General features: G+C 32.6%; 1 protein-coding gene across 1 annotated transcript in view; it reads left to right on the top strand.

Annotated features, from left to right (window-relative positions):
• Positions 1-12,375: 12,375 nt before the first annotated feature.
• LOC134694436 (heat shock 70 kDa protein 12A-like) overlaps positions 12,376-15,161 on the top strand; it is a 29,305-nt gene continuing 26,519 nt past the window's right edge. The window contains exon 1 of the mRNA XM_063555446.1: positions 12,376-12,480. The gene's annotated coding sequence lies outside the window, so the exon portion shown is untranslated. The remainder of the gene's footprint in view (positions 12,481-15,161) is intronic.

The raw sequence follows: 15,161 nt of genomic DNA, 5'->3' as shown, positions 1-15,161 counted from the left end.
TTTAAAAAAAAAATAATATCAAAGATTGCGAATCAATCATTCAATGAACTAGTTTTAATCTGTGTCATCAACTTCATTTATTTAATGACCCCGGGTTGGAAATTGAAAGAGTTCCCATATATATTTTTTTTTCAGCAAAATTTGGGAAACATTTTAAAAATAAAATCAACACTTCATTTACACAAACCATTATCATTATCATTACACTTTTAAGGAAGCTTACGCCAATCTTAACTTCCGAGGCATAGCGGACCATTCTCCATATTACTTTTATATAATAGAAAAGGCATTTTATGCAACCGCCTATTTAAAAATACTATCAGGGCGGCGAATCCAGGATTTTGAAAAGGGAGGCAAAGTTTATAAAGAATTAGATTGCCGAGGGGAACTAGACTAACACAAATTTGGGTCCCGTTTTGGGGGCTAAAAACATAACTTGAATAAGTGTAATATATATATATATACACTTTTTAAACGTTTCCTGGTGTGTGACATGCATATTTTGTAGTTGCTGTAGAGGTGAGGGGGTTGGACATTTTCGATGCTATATTCTCCCTATTACTTGTCTATCATAAAATGATAAAATGGATCCAAAGCTATGTACTGATAAATATGATGTGTGATTTGTCAGTAAAAAATAGACATGGATTTTTGTCACAAGTTAAGTTAACATAACCTCACAGATTTCTTGTTGTAAACAAGATATACGCAGGGCTATTCGATTGAATTTCAAATACGACCGACACAAGTTAAAAAAAAGACAAACAATCAATTTTTTATCCAAATGTTTCGTTAATATGTTTCACCCAACAACATTAAAGGAAGTGAGGGGTTCAAAATCAACCAAAGGCTAAAAATGAGTCTGAAATGACCCACGAAATTATGAATGACGGTCGACAAATGGAGACACAAAGGCCACACCCAGCAGGCAGGTTGAAGTCTGGTCTTGAAAAAAAATATTCCATATATCAGTTCGCCGCGCGAAACAGATATTCCAGTCAGACCTGAAAACCAATGCATGCCATAAAAAATATGCTCGTTTTTATTCAATATGTTCATTTAATGCTAGATAATTCTGTTGGAAATTTTCGTTTCCAATAGCAAAAAAGTGGACAAGATTTTTGTGTTCAATCCAAATACGGCTAGAATTTTTGTTTATTGCAAAAATAAGAGTCATTTTTTTTCTCTCAAATATCTCAGACTGTTTCCTCAATGATTAAATGGTTCGTACTTACGACTTTAAATCTATCTATAGCTTATACTGACTGGGGATCATTATTCAGCTATGTTATTTTAAAACAGGCTTGGGCGTTTGGGATTAAACATGTTTTCGTAGTTAGATAATATTGCTGTAGAACTTTTTTTTACATGAGAGTGTAAAAGTCTAAAGAGCATTACTTTCTGCTTGGTGGAATAGTGAACTAGAATTCAATAAGTTCTTGCTCAATCCTGTGTCACTTTCAATAGTGTCATGCTTGTCATCCTCAGCCTAAGGTGGGGACCCGTTCACCTTTGTGGAAAAATTTGGTTGCTAATATAGGGACTGAACATTGCAGCTTGACGGGAGCGGGTCCCCTCTTTGGCAGTCAGTGTTTGTTTTGTGTATTTTTTATGAAATCATTTAGTTTTATAGGGAGGGATCTTTAAGGAAATAGTCGATTATGCAAAACTTGGGAACATAGTAATTTTCAGCAGAATTTACAAAAAACGGCACATATTTTGTGTGTGTTAAATTCTGTTGAAATCATGCAGTTTTAAACACAGACAACTGAAACTTCACAGACTAATTGGACCGTTACACGTACATATATTAAAGTTAACTTGAAATTGTGCATCAACTAGGATGAAAATGTTTGACCATTTATTATTTTTTTCCATTGTTGGGAAACACTTTAGGTCAAATTCAGGTGCTGCATCGATTTCTAAAAGTCGAGTTGACCGTACATTTATTTAGGAAAGACCAAGTAGTTTAAGTTCACTCTAAAGGTAAGTTTTTATTTTAAAGCCAACTAATCCTATTATATATGAATCAATGAATCAAATATGAATCAAATCTATGATCCATGTCTTGGGATGAATTGAACAATTTTATTCAATGTCAACAAAAACAATTACAATATGAATGTTTATATAATTTGCCACAATGTCTGTACAGATATTAACCCGAATAATCCAGTCGTTATATTCCGACTCACTATCGAGGACACTGACCGATAGAGGGCGCTGAATTATTCGAGTAATACAGATATATACACTATGGAAAGCAATTGTCTCTATAATTCATATACCGCAATTATGCTCTTTGGTGACAATTAACGTGTTTTACTATGTCCATATTATACATCATTATCCAAATCAGTAGGTACTTTCTTTTATAAGTTTAAAAATGAAGATACTATTAATTATTACGAATATGTGCTAAAGTAGATTATAATAAATAAGTATTAAAGCTTTCTAAACAACAGGGTTACGGTATACAAACGGGACATGGCAGAATCTCCAATGACCTTTTAACCGACAAAGCACAACATTGCTGCAATACAACACGTAATACACATGCACATGTGTTATATGTCGTGCTTCTATTTTGTTTTCCATGAATATGTTTTGTCTACTACCTTTGTTCTTTAAAATTGTGAATTTATCACAATGTCAATTTCGGATTTTGATGAAATCTGTGGGTAAGACTTAAGACATTAATAAAACCAACTACTATTGTATAAGATTCTGGATTCTGGATTAGGGGATAGTCCTTCATTCTTTTATTTTTATTAAATTTTTAAGACATTTACTCTATTCTTTATAATTAGCTAACCGTTAGCGTTATTTTCGGTTATTATTGTTTTTTTTATCTATTCTTTATTTTAAATCACCAATGATTTTGCACGTTTTAACCATAATTTCTTTTTCTGTGATCCCACGGGACTCCTAATGTGTTGCAAAGCTAACTGCTATGAATCGTCATCGTATTTAAAAAAAAAATTACACGACGATTGCCAATGTTGGAGCTCAGACTAGCTCTTGCTTTGGTTATTGATCAGCTCCGTAACGTTTAAAGTTTGTATTATGTATTGGACATCACAATATTTAGTATCGAGCAACACGTAAGAGACATCAATTGTGACAATGTGCATTTGCATGGTGCATATAAAAGTTGTGCCGTGTATGCTATTTCCACCTCTTATATAACATGCATAATTAGTCGATCCCTCTACTGTTTGGCCTTTTTTTTTTAAATTGGTAGTTTTTCTTCGATTCGTGGTTGTTGATTGCCCCCTAAGTGTCTTTGTCTTCTTTTAACATCTCGTTATGGCATCGACAAACACTTGCGGATCTAGAAATTTTCATAAGTGGTGGCCAACTGTTTGCCTAAGAGGGGGCCCGCTCCAGTCACGCTTCAGTGATTCCCTATATAATTCTTTTAGACATTGAAACTCATACCTTATCATATACTAGTATTATTAGATACATGGTGTGTTAGTGACCTTATACGATATAAACGGGTTTTGTAAATTCCATATTTGGGGGAGAGCGAACCCCGTATATATTGTATTAGGTCACTAGCATACTGTGTAAACGAATTTATCTTACCGACTTTCTTTATTTGTTAAATTTAGACTAGAGTTGTCTCATTAACAAGCATACCAAACCTCCTTATTTTTATACTAAAGTGTTTAATTTTAAGAACATATATACTTCCATTGGTCTGCATAAAAAACTAATGTCAACAATAACAATATAATATCAACAACCTTGAAATAACAATATTAAACAAAACTTTCAATACATTTGAATAATCAAATGTATATAGTACCAAAGTCCACACCAAACACATTTTTGGGTACAAAATTGAAAATCATAACTATTATTGTGAACGGAAAAATAAATGGTAATGTCAACATGACAAATGTAATATTTTCATCACAACTACTTGTTGATGGTCAGGTTATGAATAACATTTACATTGCTTTAGAATATCTGACTCAGAGGATTCGTTGAATGCATCCATGCGGTTTTTTTGTTGTTGTATTAAATGGTTTTCCACTTCTAACCGTGTATTGAAATAAGCACCGCTTCCCTACTAACATAATTTGGAATACACACGGTCTCCATGCGGACGCTTTTAACCAATCATATTCCTCGAAATGTATAGGAGGTAAGATTTCATCTGGTCTCTGGTGGCGAGGTGTGTCAATCATGCTACATCTTATTATCTTTAAAACTGAATACACTTTTGGAGCACATGCGACTACCTTCAATGTATACGAGGGTTTCTTATTTCACAGTGCGTAGTTAATATGAAGTACTATCTTTTCTTTTTTTTGGTTAAGTTTGCATTTCATGCAATCAAGACCCCATTGTACTGACTTGATATATAAATCTTCCAAGGTTTTTCATCACCTTTGATATACTTACACAAAATATAGTGCATTGATTATAACAGTCATGAACATTTCCAGAAATTTATCAATGAAATATATGCCCATATATTCAAGTCACAAAATGAAGTTATACTTGCCAAGAAAACTGCACAACCTTTGCAAGATGTCTGTTAATCATATTTAAGAACTATAATTATCTTTCTTTGACCATAATTTTAGTTAAATTATCCACGTTGTACGATTAATGCATTATGCAATGCAATATTCAATGTTACTCCCCACTGATCAATTAGAGCAATATTCACCCTTCAATACTTACAAGCGCGCTGGTTTCCACATTAAAATTCTATTTTTCTGCAGCCAGATTCGGACCAAAATTAATTAATGCAGTTCAATTGTAAATGATATGGCCTTGAACCTGTTCTGATTAGAGCGCTCCTAATGAGTTTTTTTGTAAGACGAATCACCAACTGGCTGTTGTATTTTTTGAATCTTCAGTAAATCAAATCATATTCCAATGTTATTTCTGTCGACTCTTTTAGTATTTGTAGTCTTGTAAGTGATTGCTCATCTCTATCCATTTTCAAAATATTCATGCTAAGTCTGATGCCCTTGAAAATGTATTCAGAATTTTATTGAGGACCTTTTTTTCTGTAGATAAAATTAATCTGTGAATCTGACCGAAATTCGTAACTTGCGGACCAGGACCAAACTCATACAACCAATACCTCAGTGCAGCACAGTTTATAGATTGATTTAAAAACAACTTTCTTAGGAAGAAAGATAAGAAGTTAGCAATATCCTTTAACTCTACTTTCCGCTATATAGATGACGTTCTTTCACTAAACAATTCAAAATTTGGTGACTATGTGGATCACATCTATCCCATCGAATTGGAGATAAAGGATACTGTAGATACAGTTAAGTCGGCTTCATATCTTGACTTACATCTAGAAATTGACAATGAGGATCGGTTGAAGATAAAATTTTACGACAAAAGAGATGATTTCAGCTTTCCAATTGTGAACTTTCCATTTCTAAGTAGCAACATTCCAGCAGCACCTGCATACGGGGTATATATCTCCCAATTGATACGATATTCCCGTGCTTGCATTTCCTATCATGATTTTCTTGATAGAGGGTTACTGCTCACAAGGAAGCTATTAAACCAAGAGTTCCAAATGGTGAAGTTGAAATCATCCCTTCGTAAATTTTACGGACGCCATCACGAGTTGGTTGACCGTTATGGTATAACCGTTTCACAAATGATATCGGATATGTTCCTTACGTCGTAACTACAATCCCCTTCCCTTTCATGAATTTGACATACCGAATTAGACCTTTTACCGGATTTGTAATCACATAAGCAACACGACGGGTGCCGCATGTGGATCAGGATCTGCTTACCCTTCCGGAGCACCTGAGATCACCCCTAGCTTTTGGTGGGGTTCGTGTTGTTTATTCTTTAGCTTTCTATGTTGTGTCATGTGTACTATTGTTTTTCTGTTTGTCTTTTTCATTTTTAGCCATGGCGTTGTCAGTTTGTTTTAGATTTACGAGTTTGACTGTCCCTTTGGTATCTTTCGTCCCTCTTCTATTTGTCAGATGTTTATGTATATTGCATTGTTTGGGTCGGATGTTATTTGTCTTTAGTCCAACCAGGCCATAATTTGTCTGTTCTTTATTTCCACTGTAGTTAGGTTATAGTTCGTATCAAATTTTATAGACCTTTAAGCAATATGTTATTGCGTATTTCATTATCTATAGGTATTAATGCTTAAGTCTGGAGCTGGCATGTCAGTTAACTATTTATTGTCATTTTGTTTATTTTCTTTGGTTACATCTTCTGACATCAGACTCGGACTTCTCTTGAACTGAATTTTAATGTGCGTATTGTTATGCGTTTACTTTTCTACATTGGTTAGAGGTATAGGGGGAGGGTTGAGATCTCACAAACATGTTTAACCCCGCCGCCTTTTTGCGCCTGTCCCAAGTCAGGAGCCTCTGGCTTTTGTTAGTCTTGTATTATTTTAATTTTAGTTTCTTGTGTACAATTTGGAAATTAGTATGGAGTTTATTATCACTGGACTAGTATATATTTGTTTAGGGGCCAGTTGAAGGACGCCTTCGGGTGCGGGAATTTCTCGCTACATTGAAGACCTGTTGGTGACCTTCTGCTGTTGTTTTTTATTTGGTCGGGTTGTTGTCTCTTTGACACATTCCCCATTTCCATTCTCAATTTTATTATATTTATTAGCACTTCTTACAACTTTATCAATGCTGCAATGCTTTTATTTTGTTCTTATCATTATTTAATTGTAATCTCTTTTGACCTGTGGTCGTCGTTTTCCTGCCAATTTCTGTCACGACTATATATTCCCTTGCTCTATAGTTCGTTAAATTGGTGTAGAGATTGAACGACAAAAATATGTGACGTTGAAAAAAATTTATGACGTCAGACGCGCGAAACAATGTATTTCCTTTTAACATTGTAACACGATGATGACTGCTGTTCCCATATTTTGGCTATTTTTTTTTTTATGTCTGTTTAGTTTACGCATCATTGTAAATATAACGTGGAATTTGATGAGACTGTCGTACAAAGTGAGAGGTTTAGCGCTATAAAACCAGGTTTAATCCACCATTTTTCTACATTTGAAAATGCCTGTACCAAGTAAGGAATATGGCAGTTCTTGTCCATTCGTTTTTGATGTGTTTTGTCATATGATATTGCCATGTGATTAGGGACTTTCCGGTTTGATTTTCCTCTGAGTTCAGTAGTTTTGTGATTTTACATTTTAGTACACAATACCACTCTTTCCAGTTCAAAAGAGGAGGTTAGGTTATTTTCATCTTATAATAACGATACTGGTTTGGGTGTGTTTTTGTATCTGTATAAATTTATTAATAAATATATATCTAATATACATCACACGCTTTCTTGATTAATAGATAACACCCAAGTTTTTTGTCTCCATGTATCCTTCGAAGTGATGTGAAATACTATATTCTCTATGTATTGTTTATCTTATCAAGAGCATGAACTTTGTTTTACAAGTCATATTAGATAATATAAAACAACGTCATTAATCATATCAGAAGCCATGATATTGTTTATCCGGGTTACATCGTTATGGATTCGACAATATTTTAAGACGTAAGTTTATGTTATACAAATATGTAAACAATGTTGCATTTAATGATTTTTTTTGTTTTTGTTTTTATTCGTATTGTATTTGTCCTTTTTGACAAAATATCTAGAACCCATTAAGATCAATCGTCGTTTATTATGAAATCAAAGATGTTAGAAGCACTGTGAGAAAGAGACGAAAGATTCCAAAGAGACATTCAAAACTTAGATTGGCTATACTTTTTTGTAATTATATTTTCATAAGCTCTTCATATTTCTACTAAGCGTCGGATTATCAAATATTGGCCTGGAATATCACCGAGGAGACCTTCATCGACAAGTTGCGTGTCTGGTGCAGAACAAAATGGTATCAATAATGTAATCGTTATCTTACAACGACATACCAAAGATGTAAATGTTAAAAAACGTAGAAGATATTAAGGGTGCTATGTAAATTTTATACCCAGTAGAAAAGGAACACTAATAAAACCGGCCCTTAACAGGAATGAAAAGAAAATAAAACCCGCACTATTTACAACCAAAAACAAAACCGCATAGAAAACTTATAATCGAAAAACTACAACAACAAAAAAAATCCGAGATGGAGTGAGGTTTACAAACCATACCATTGTCGCGGTTTGTCCAAACCATATTTTTTTTACCCCAGGATTAAATAACCTAAGCTGTATTTGGCAAAACTTTAAGAATTTTGTTTCTCAATGCTTTTCAACTTCGTACTTTATTTGTCCCTTTTAACTTTTTTTGATACGAGCGTCACTGGTGAGTCTTTTGTAGACGAAACGCGAGTCTAGCGGAAATATAAAATTTAATCCTGGCTTCTACGACGAGTGTATTCTTTGAATATCTAAAGTATGATATTCCATGATTGTTTAATCAAATGTATATCTGATATGCCGAAAAAAACCTAGTTTTGTTGAAAAAAGTTTTCAACACCTCAAGCCATGTCGTTGTCAGTTTATTTTCGATCTATGACTTTGACTGTCCCTTTGGTATCTTTCGCTCCTCTAGTGATCTTCTATAGTCAATTTTTCCATTAATTTAATTTAATACATTTGCTACATTCATCATCGCCGGCCATGGGATACGATCCTGACGAGGGGACTGGATTGTTACCGCCATCTAGCGATGTTATCATTTTACATTTCACCAAGTTATATGCAACTAATAAACATTTAACTCTAATACCACGAGTATGACCATCACCTAATGAAGGTACACACATATTTTAAAATCATTGAAAGAAAATGAAAAATTGGTAACTTCAAATGCAATTATTTTACTCCGAATGTATTTAAATCCAAGACAATGAATATACATTCACTGTTACCGTTGATATATTTATTACATTTGTAAATAAGTTCACCATAATAAGCAATTAAAAGAGATTGTGGAATTAAATGAAAATTGGTAACAGATTTTCATCATGTATAGCAGCAATACAGTGTAAACATAAGTGAAAAAATTAAAATCACAAAAATACTGAACTCCGAGGAAAATTCGAAACGGAAAGTCCCTAATCAAATGGCATAATAGATAGACACATAAATACACAAACAATGACATTATTACAGTATATGGTGCGGCATTGGTGCCCTTTCCAATAAGTATTGTCAATTAGTTGCAATATCACTGACAATACTCATATCCTGTAAAATCAATTCATGTTAGACCATTTCAATATTCTGGAGGGTGATCAGAATGACATTTTATATGAATATCCTGGCCTGGTAAGAACTAAAAAAACTCAATCATGATAAAGACAGAACGAAAACTCAATATTTTGCAACACAAATGCTGGAATCAATCGTGAACAAAAATGCGAATAAAGTTTCGAGCTACAAAATAACCGTGCGTAGCAAATGATGAAAATTAATAATAGTCAATTCGGAAAAGAAAAAACCAATATCGGAATATCAAATGGTCGCCCCTTAGTAAAACTAATAGATATTAGAAGATATGGTATGAGTGCCAATGAGACAACTCTCCATCTAAATCACGATTTATAAAAGTAAACCATTAAAGGTCACAGTACGGTCTTCCAACACGGAGCATTTGATCACAAGGAACAGCAAGCTATAAAGAACCCCCAAAATTACTACTATAAATCCATTCAACAAGAATATATATGGTTACAGGTTTAACGACCCTTTACATGTTTTATTGTTCACTGTGACAGAAAACTAATAATTAAAGTATTTACAACATGTGTTTTTTTTTAAATATTAACAAATCAGATATGTTAAACACAATCAACACTCTGACATTGACTTTGTGCATACATTGAATCAAATTCTGAAATAAAACGGATAATTAAGCGTGACACGTAATGCCTTTCTTATATAGTTATCAAAGGTACCAGGATTATAATTTAGTACGCCAGACGCGCGAATATAATTGTTTATTCATTATAAACACTGGTCGAAGATTAGAACGTCAATCACTATAATACATTTGTGCAAGTCAGCAAAAGATATACATTGTTTGATTGTTGTATTTAAACGGAAAGTTATTTATAGAATACATATTGGTAATCAATCTTCTAAAATAAGGATTTTATATGTCTGTTTATTTAAGGTAAGAATGCTAATCCTAGTCATATTGTATGCCTTTTTACCTTTCAAAAATTTCAATTTAAATCAAAGAAAAGATTAGTGTACTAAGATCTTAACCCTGCAAATTCTAGTATTGTTTTTTTCGAAGAGTTTAAGTTGCCCTTTCATTAGTTTTCTATGTTGTGTTTTGTATACTGATTTTTAAAGTCAGTTTATTTTCGATTTATGACATGTATCAATTTGAACGTCCCTTTGAAAACGTTTGCTTTGTCTTTAATAATATTTATCTGTGTTAATTTGAGATTTATTTATTATTTGTATTCTTTTGTCATGCATTTCTATTTTTTGCAACAATAGTTTTATTTATAAGTCTGTTAATCAGTAAGAAATAACGCCCTTCACTTTCAGTGGACTTGTAATAAATGCAATTGAAAGGCCCAATTCAAACCTATTTATTGAGAGTTGATTTGATATTGTAATGAAACCTGCACATTTCCGACATTACAGCAATAAAAGGATACTTCTACAAATTGAAATGTACCTGTATATATCTTTGTATTATTTTCTGTCTTTTTGTCGGGTTGTTTTCTCTCCTTGACACATTCCCTGTTTCCCTTTTGCATTCTCTACTTTTAAGTTGTTTCGATCCTCATGTTAGCTCTGCATGCAATTGGTGATTGCTGTTTACTGCGATAAAGGGTATATTTATCATCTTCGGTGAAAAATTCTGAGAATTTCACAATAAAATACATATTGAATAAAACCTGAATCTAGTTACTATTTTTTTAAACGATATCTAACCGCAATTTAAACACTCCTACTTTGGAATGTTAATCCTGTAAACAATACATACTCTGCATGTCGTCAGCATGTCTTTAATTTATGTAAATTTGCTCATGATAACCCTCAATCATTAACGTAACTTCCACACTTATTCCGCGTAAGTTATCTTTACTTTCTGTAAACCTGATGTCTGAGCCTGATGTAAATATATACAGATATATTTAGATAACAAATATGCTGGTACTATTTCTAACGACAAATCTATATTTATAACATGATAAAGTAATACACAGTTTCACGAAACAAGATTTCTGCAAACATTATTATATAATTGAGATTGACATATACTGAACATCATTTATCTTATCTCTTACTTAATTTTAGTTTAGTTTAAACATATTTTATTTGCTCAAAGCGAAAAAGGATCAGACACAAGTAAAACATACTTATAAAGTCTTCTCCACAATACAATATATATAACAATACAAATTGAACATGAGCATGCATCATATAATATAAACAGCATACATATTACTTATCTATACTGAAAAAAGTAAAGGGAATGAGGAAAGAACAACAGAGATTGTAAGTTGATGATGATAATGATGATGATGTGCGTTTTACCTATGTTGATACTATACTACGAGTACTTACTTAATTAACCTTAAGGAAAACGTTAACATTCTTGCAATAATTTTATATCTTTAAACATTTGACTTTATACTGAACATCTTTTACTCACACCATCTTGTGTTACATTGCAACTTCGTTTACCGTAGCTAAAAAATTTTTAATCAAATTTATATCAGCCATCAATTGAATTAAAAACGTAGTATTATCTTACTACATGGACTAAAGTACAAATATTGACAACATTTTAATATGTGTCATGTTTATTCTATATGACAGGCTTAGCATATCATTGTCACAGAGGAATCCGAAGGCTACACCCGTTACATGCCTGCGATATCAACCGCAAATAAGAATATATTTATGTAGGACATACGTCAATCGGCAGAAACCGAACGAGAAAAATAACCCAAAAAAGAATCTTGGGACAGCAAAAGTCTACAACACTAGACATGTGTATATTCAATATGCCTAACATTATAAAGTTACTAAGTCAAAACGTTTAAACAATCAGCGAGAGATCCGTCATCAACAGTTTACTCTCCCAATGACTTTAATACAAAGATATATGGCACGAAAGAACCATTGACAGCCGTAAGAGCATAAAGATTAAACGTTTCTGTTTGCACGAGATGCCTGCAAACTAGCTTTTGACAAATTATTAAATGATAGTATATTTTAATTTATATACTCGCGAACAAATCCGTTTCATTGATAAAGTTTCCACTTGAAAAGAAGATATATTATATCCTTGTGCATTGTTATACTATGTAATAGTTGATTGCTTCTGTGGTTAGTGACAATAAGGGTTAATTTTAGAAAAAAATAATAGTCTTATGATCTAAATACCACAATATGAATAAAGGTTTTTATTTCTAGGAAATGGTTTAAATGAAAAGCAATGTCATCCACATATAACACATCCTTTTTTCTATCAACCAAGAAATGTTGACGTAAAGGTATCGAATTGAATCTTAAACAGGTAAGTGGAAATACAGAAATAAGAAGGAGATATACAAACCTACTCATACAAATTCAAACCTTATATTGGTATCACCTTAGAAAACGCTCACTTTTAACCTCAAATTTATTTCTATGTCAAATGTTAATTTTTCATATAACAAAATAATATTATGTACAAGTTCATAAATGTCAAATGTTGAAATATTTATTTTAAAATGAGTAAAGATTGATTCTTATATTCCTATTGAAGTATCAAAGCAATATTACATAAAGCGAATTTTCTAAAATGAGGGCCTAGTTTGGGACAAATAAGTAGATCGAATTAAAATTTTGATCAATAAGAATTGAAAGGTAAATTCTAGGTAGCTTGATTTTATCGCAAACCAGTTCAAGTGCACTTGTTTGTTAGTGCTGATCTTCAGACGAATTTTATATTTTATATCATATAATCCTAGCACGAAAATGTAACCTTTCCGAAATATTTATCAGTTTTACCATGAACTATACTGAAGGACTATCAGATCAACCTATACAGTGAAACCTGATTAAACCGAACCCTGAATAAACCGGAATCCTGTCTAATCCAAACTTGTTCTGAAGACCAATCATATCACATTTTATGCATTGTGAACCTGATGAAACCGAATACCTGCCAAAACCAAACAACATCTCATGTCCCGAAAAGGTTCGGTTTAGTCAGGTTTTACTGTATTGCAAAAATACATTTGTGTTGACTTTAAAACCGTTTGTTAATATTGTGTCTTTAATATTGGAATCGATATAACTGTTTTAATTGTGTCGGGAAATTGTGTAGGTGTCCTGCCAAAGTTCAAATTGGCATTCGTCCAAAATATACAAAACGGGTCACAAATAAATGGAATTTATGTCTCAAACTATGCCTTTTCAAATTTTGGCAAACACTATGTTAAGTGTTCCACAATATATGTTTAATCTTTCAGAAGACCTGGGTAACTTGTTGAACTGATCATATTGAACCTGTTTTTCAAATTCACATTGACCGATTTACTAATTATGCCCCACCTACGATAGTAGAGGGGCATTATGTTTTCTAGTCTGTGCGTTCGTTCGTCCGTGCGTTCGTTCGTCCGTCCGTTCGTTCGTCCGTCCGTCAGTTCGTTCGTCCGTCTGTCCCGCTTCAGGTTACAGTTTTTGGTGAAGGTAGTTTTTGATGAAGTTAAAGTCCAATCAAAACTTAGTACACATGTTCCCTATTATATGATCTTAATTTTAATGCAACATAAGAGTATTTACCCCAATTTCACGGTCCACTGAACATTGAAAATGATTGTCTGAGTTGGGCGTGCGTGTACTGTGGACACAGTCTTGTTTTTGTTTAAAAAAAATATGAATGTTAGAAATACAGGTGTCTAAACGCCTTCAAAGTCACTCCAAAGCAATTAATTGGTCTACATTAAACATTTAACATTAGGAGCTTTATGACCAAAAGTGACATAAAATGATTTGAAAAAGCAAAATTTATCTGTAGTCAAGTTTAAACTTAGCCTAGTTAAAGCCTTTATATTTGATAATTTCTAAATTAATCAACAGAGAATTTCAGGGAATTTTATGTTTTCTTGCCAGCTTCATTTATTCAAATGACATTTACGGAACACCAATGATCAAGGTAGGGTACTGATGTTCAAATCTCGTAAATCGAAAAAAGGAGACAAATCCAGGTAGGAAATACCTCCCCCAATAAAAAAAATAAATAAAAAATAAAATAAAAATAAAAAAAAAAACAACCCAAAAACCCTGATGGAATTGCATATACTCAATAAAGGAACGGCACCAGATTTGTCGACTACATAAGACTCTATTTTGTCATTTTTTACAAATATCTGTGAAATTTAAAGATCATTCCACTCCCACACGTTTTGTGCGTCTTTGTCGGGTGGTAAGAACACGATACACTTTCCGACGAGTACTTCTGAATCTTTTAGTAATTACTTTGAAATGAGATACGCAAATGTATTGATACATTTTGACATACATTTCATTTACTCCATTTGTTTAAGTAGGATTAGTAAAATCTAAAATTGTTTTGAAGCTGAATTAGTTTATTATACGTTTGATACGTTAACTATAAGACCTATGATTGAGCTGTCTACTACGTGCAAATTTATTCTCTTGAATCCCAAGTTTATTACATAAACTAATTATTGTAAGAATTTATTAACTTATTCAGAAAAATGCAGAAACTATGTTCTTTAATTTTATAACATCTTTTGCATTCAAGCGTAAAAATTCACTCACGCGACACAATGTGAGGTATTTGTACTCGATTGCCGCGCTGACAAGCTGCCGATATTTACCGCACCCTCAAAAAATATTGGTGCATTATTCTGCTGTAGATACCGATAGTTTGAACACGGGCATGCATATGTCTGGGACACTAGATATCTTATCATATTCCTATGGAATTATTAAAGCTATTAGAAAATATTCGTTTCGTTAAAAGTACGCATTATAAATTTATTTATAGATCGAATTTCATTCATATTATCACGTACAATGTTTTCGTTGTCAGTAATGGTCAATAAATATAAGTGACTTCAGATTAAACTAATACTGAACTGTTTAAGGAACATTTGAATTTCTGAAAACCTTGTTTACATTTGCCCGGATTTATTCATTTACAATGTATAACAGTTTTAGATCAATTTTAAATTTAAAATCATG

Source organism: Mytilus trossulus, chromosome 13 (assembly GCF_036588685.1).
Source record: "Mytilus trossulus isolate FHL-02 chromosome 13, PNRI_Mtr1.1.1.hap1, whole genome shotgun sequence".
Taxonomy (NCBI): domain Eukaryota; kingdom Metazoa; phylum Mollusca; class Bivalvia; order Mytilida; family Mytilidae; genus Mytilus; species Mytilus trossulus.
This window is presented reverse-complemented; position numbering and strand designations above follow the sequence as displayed.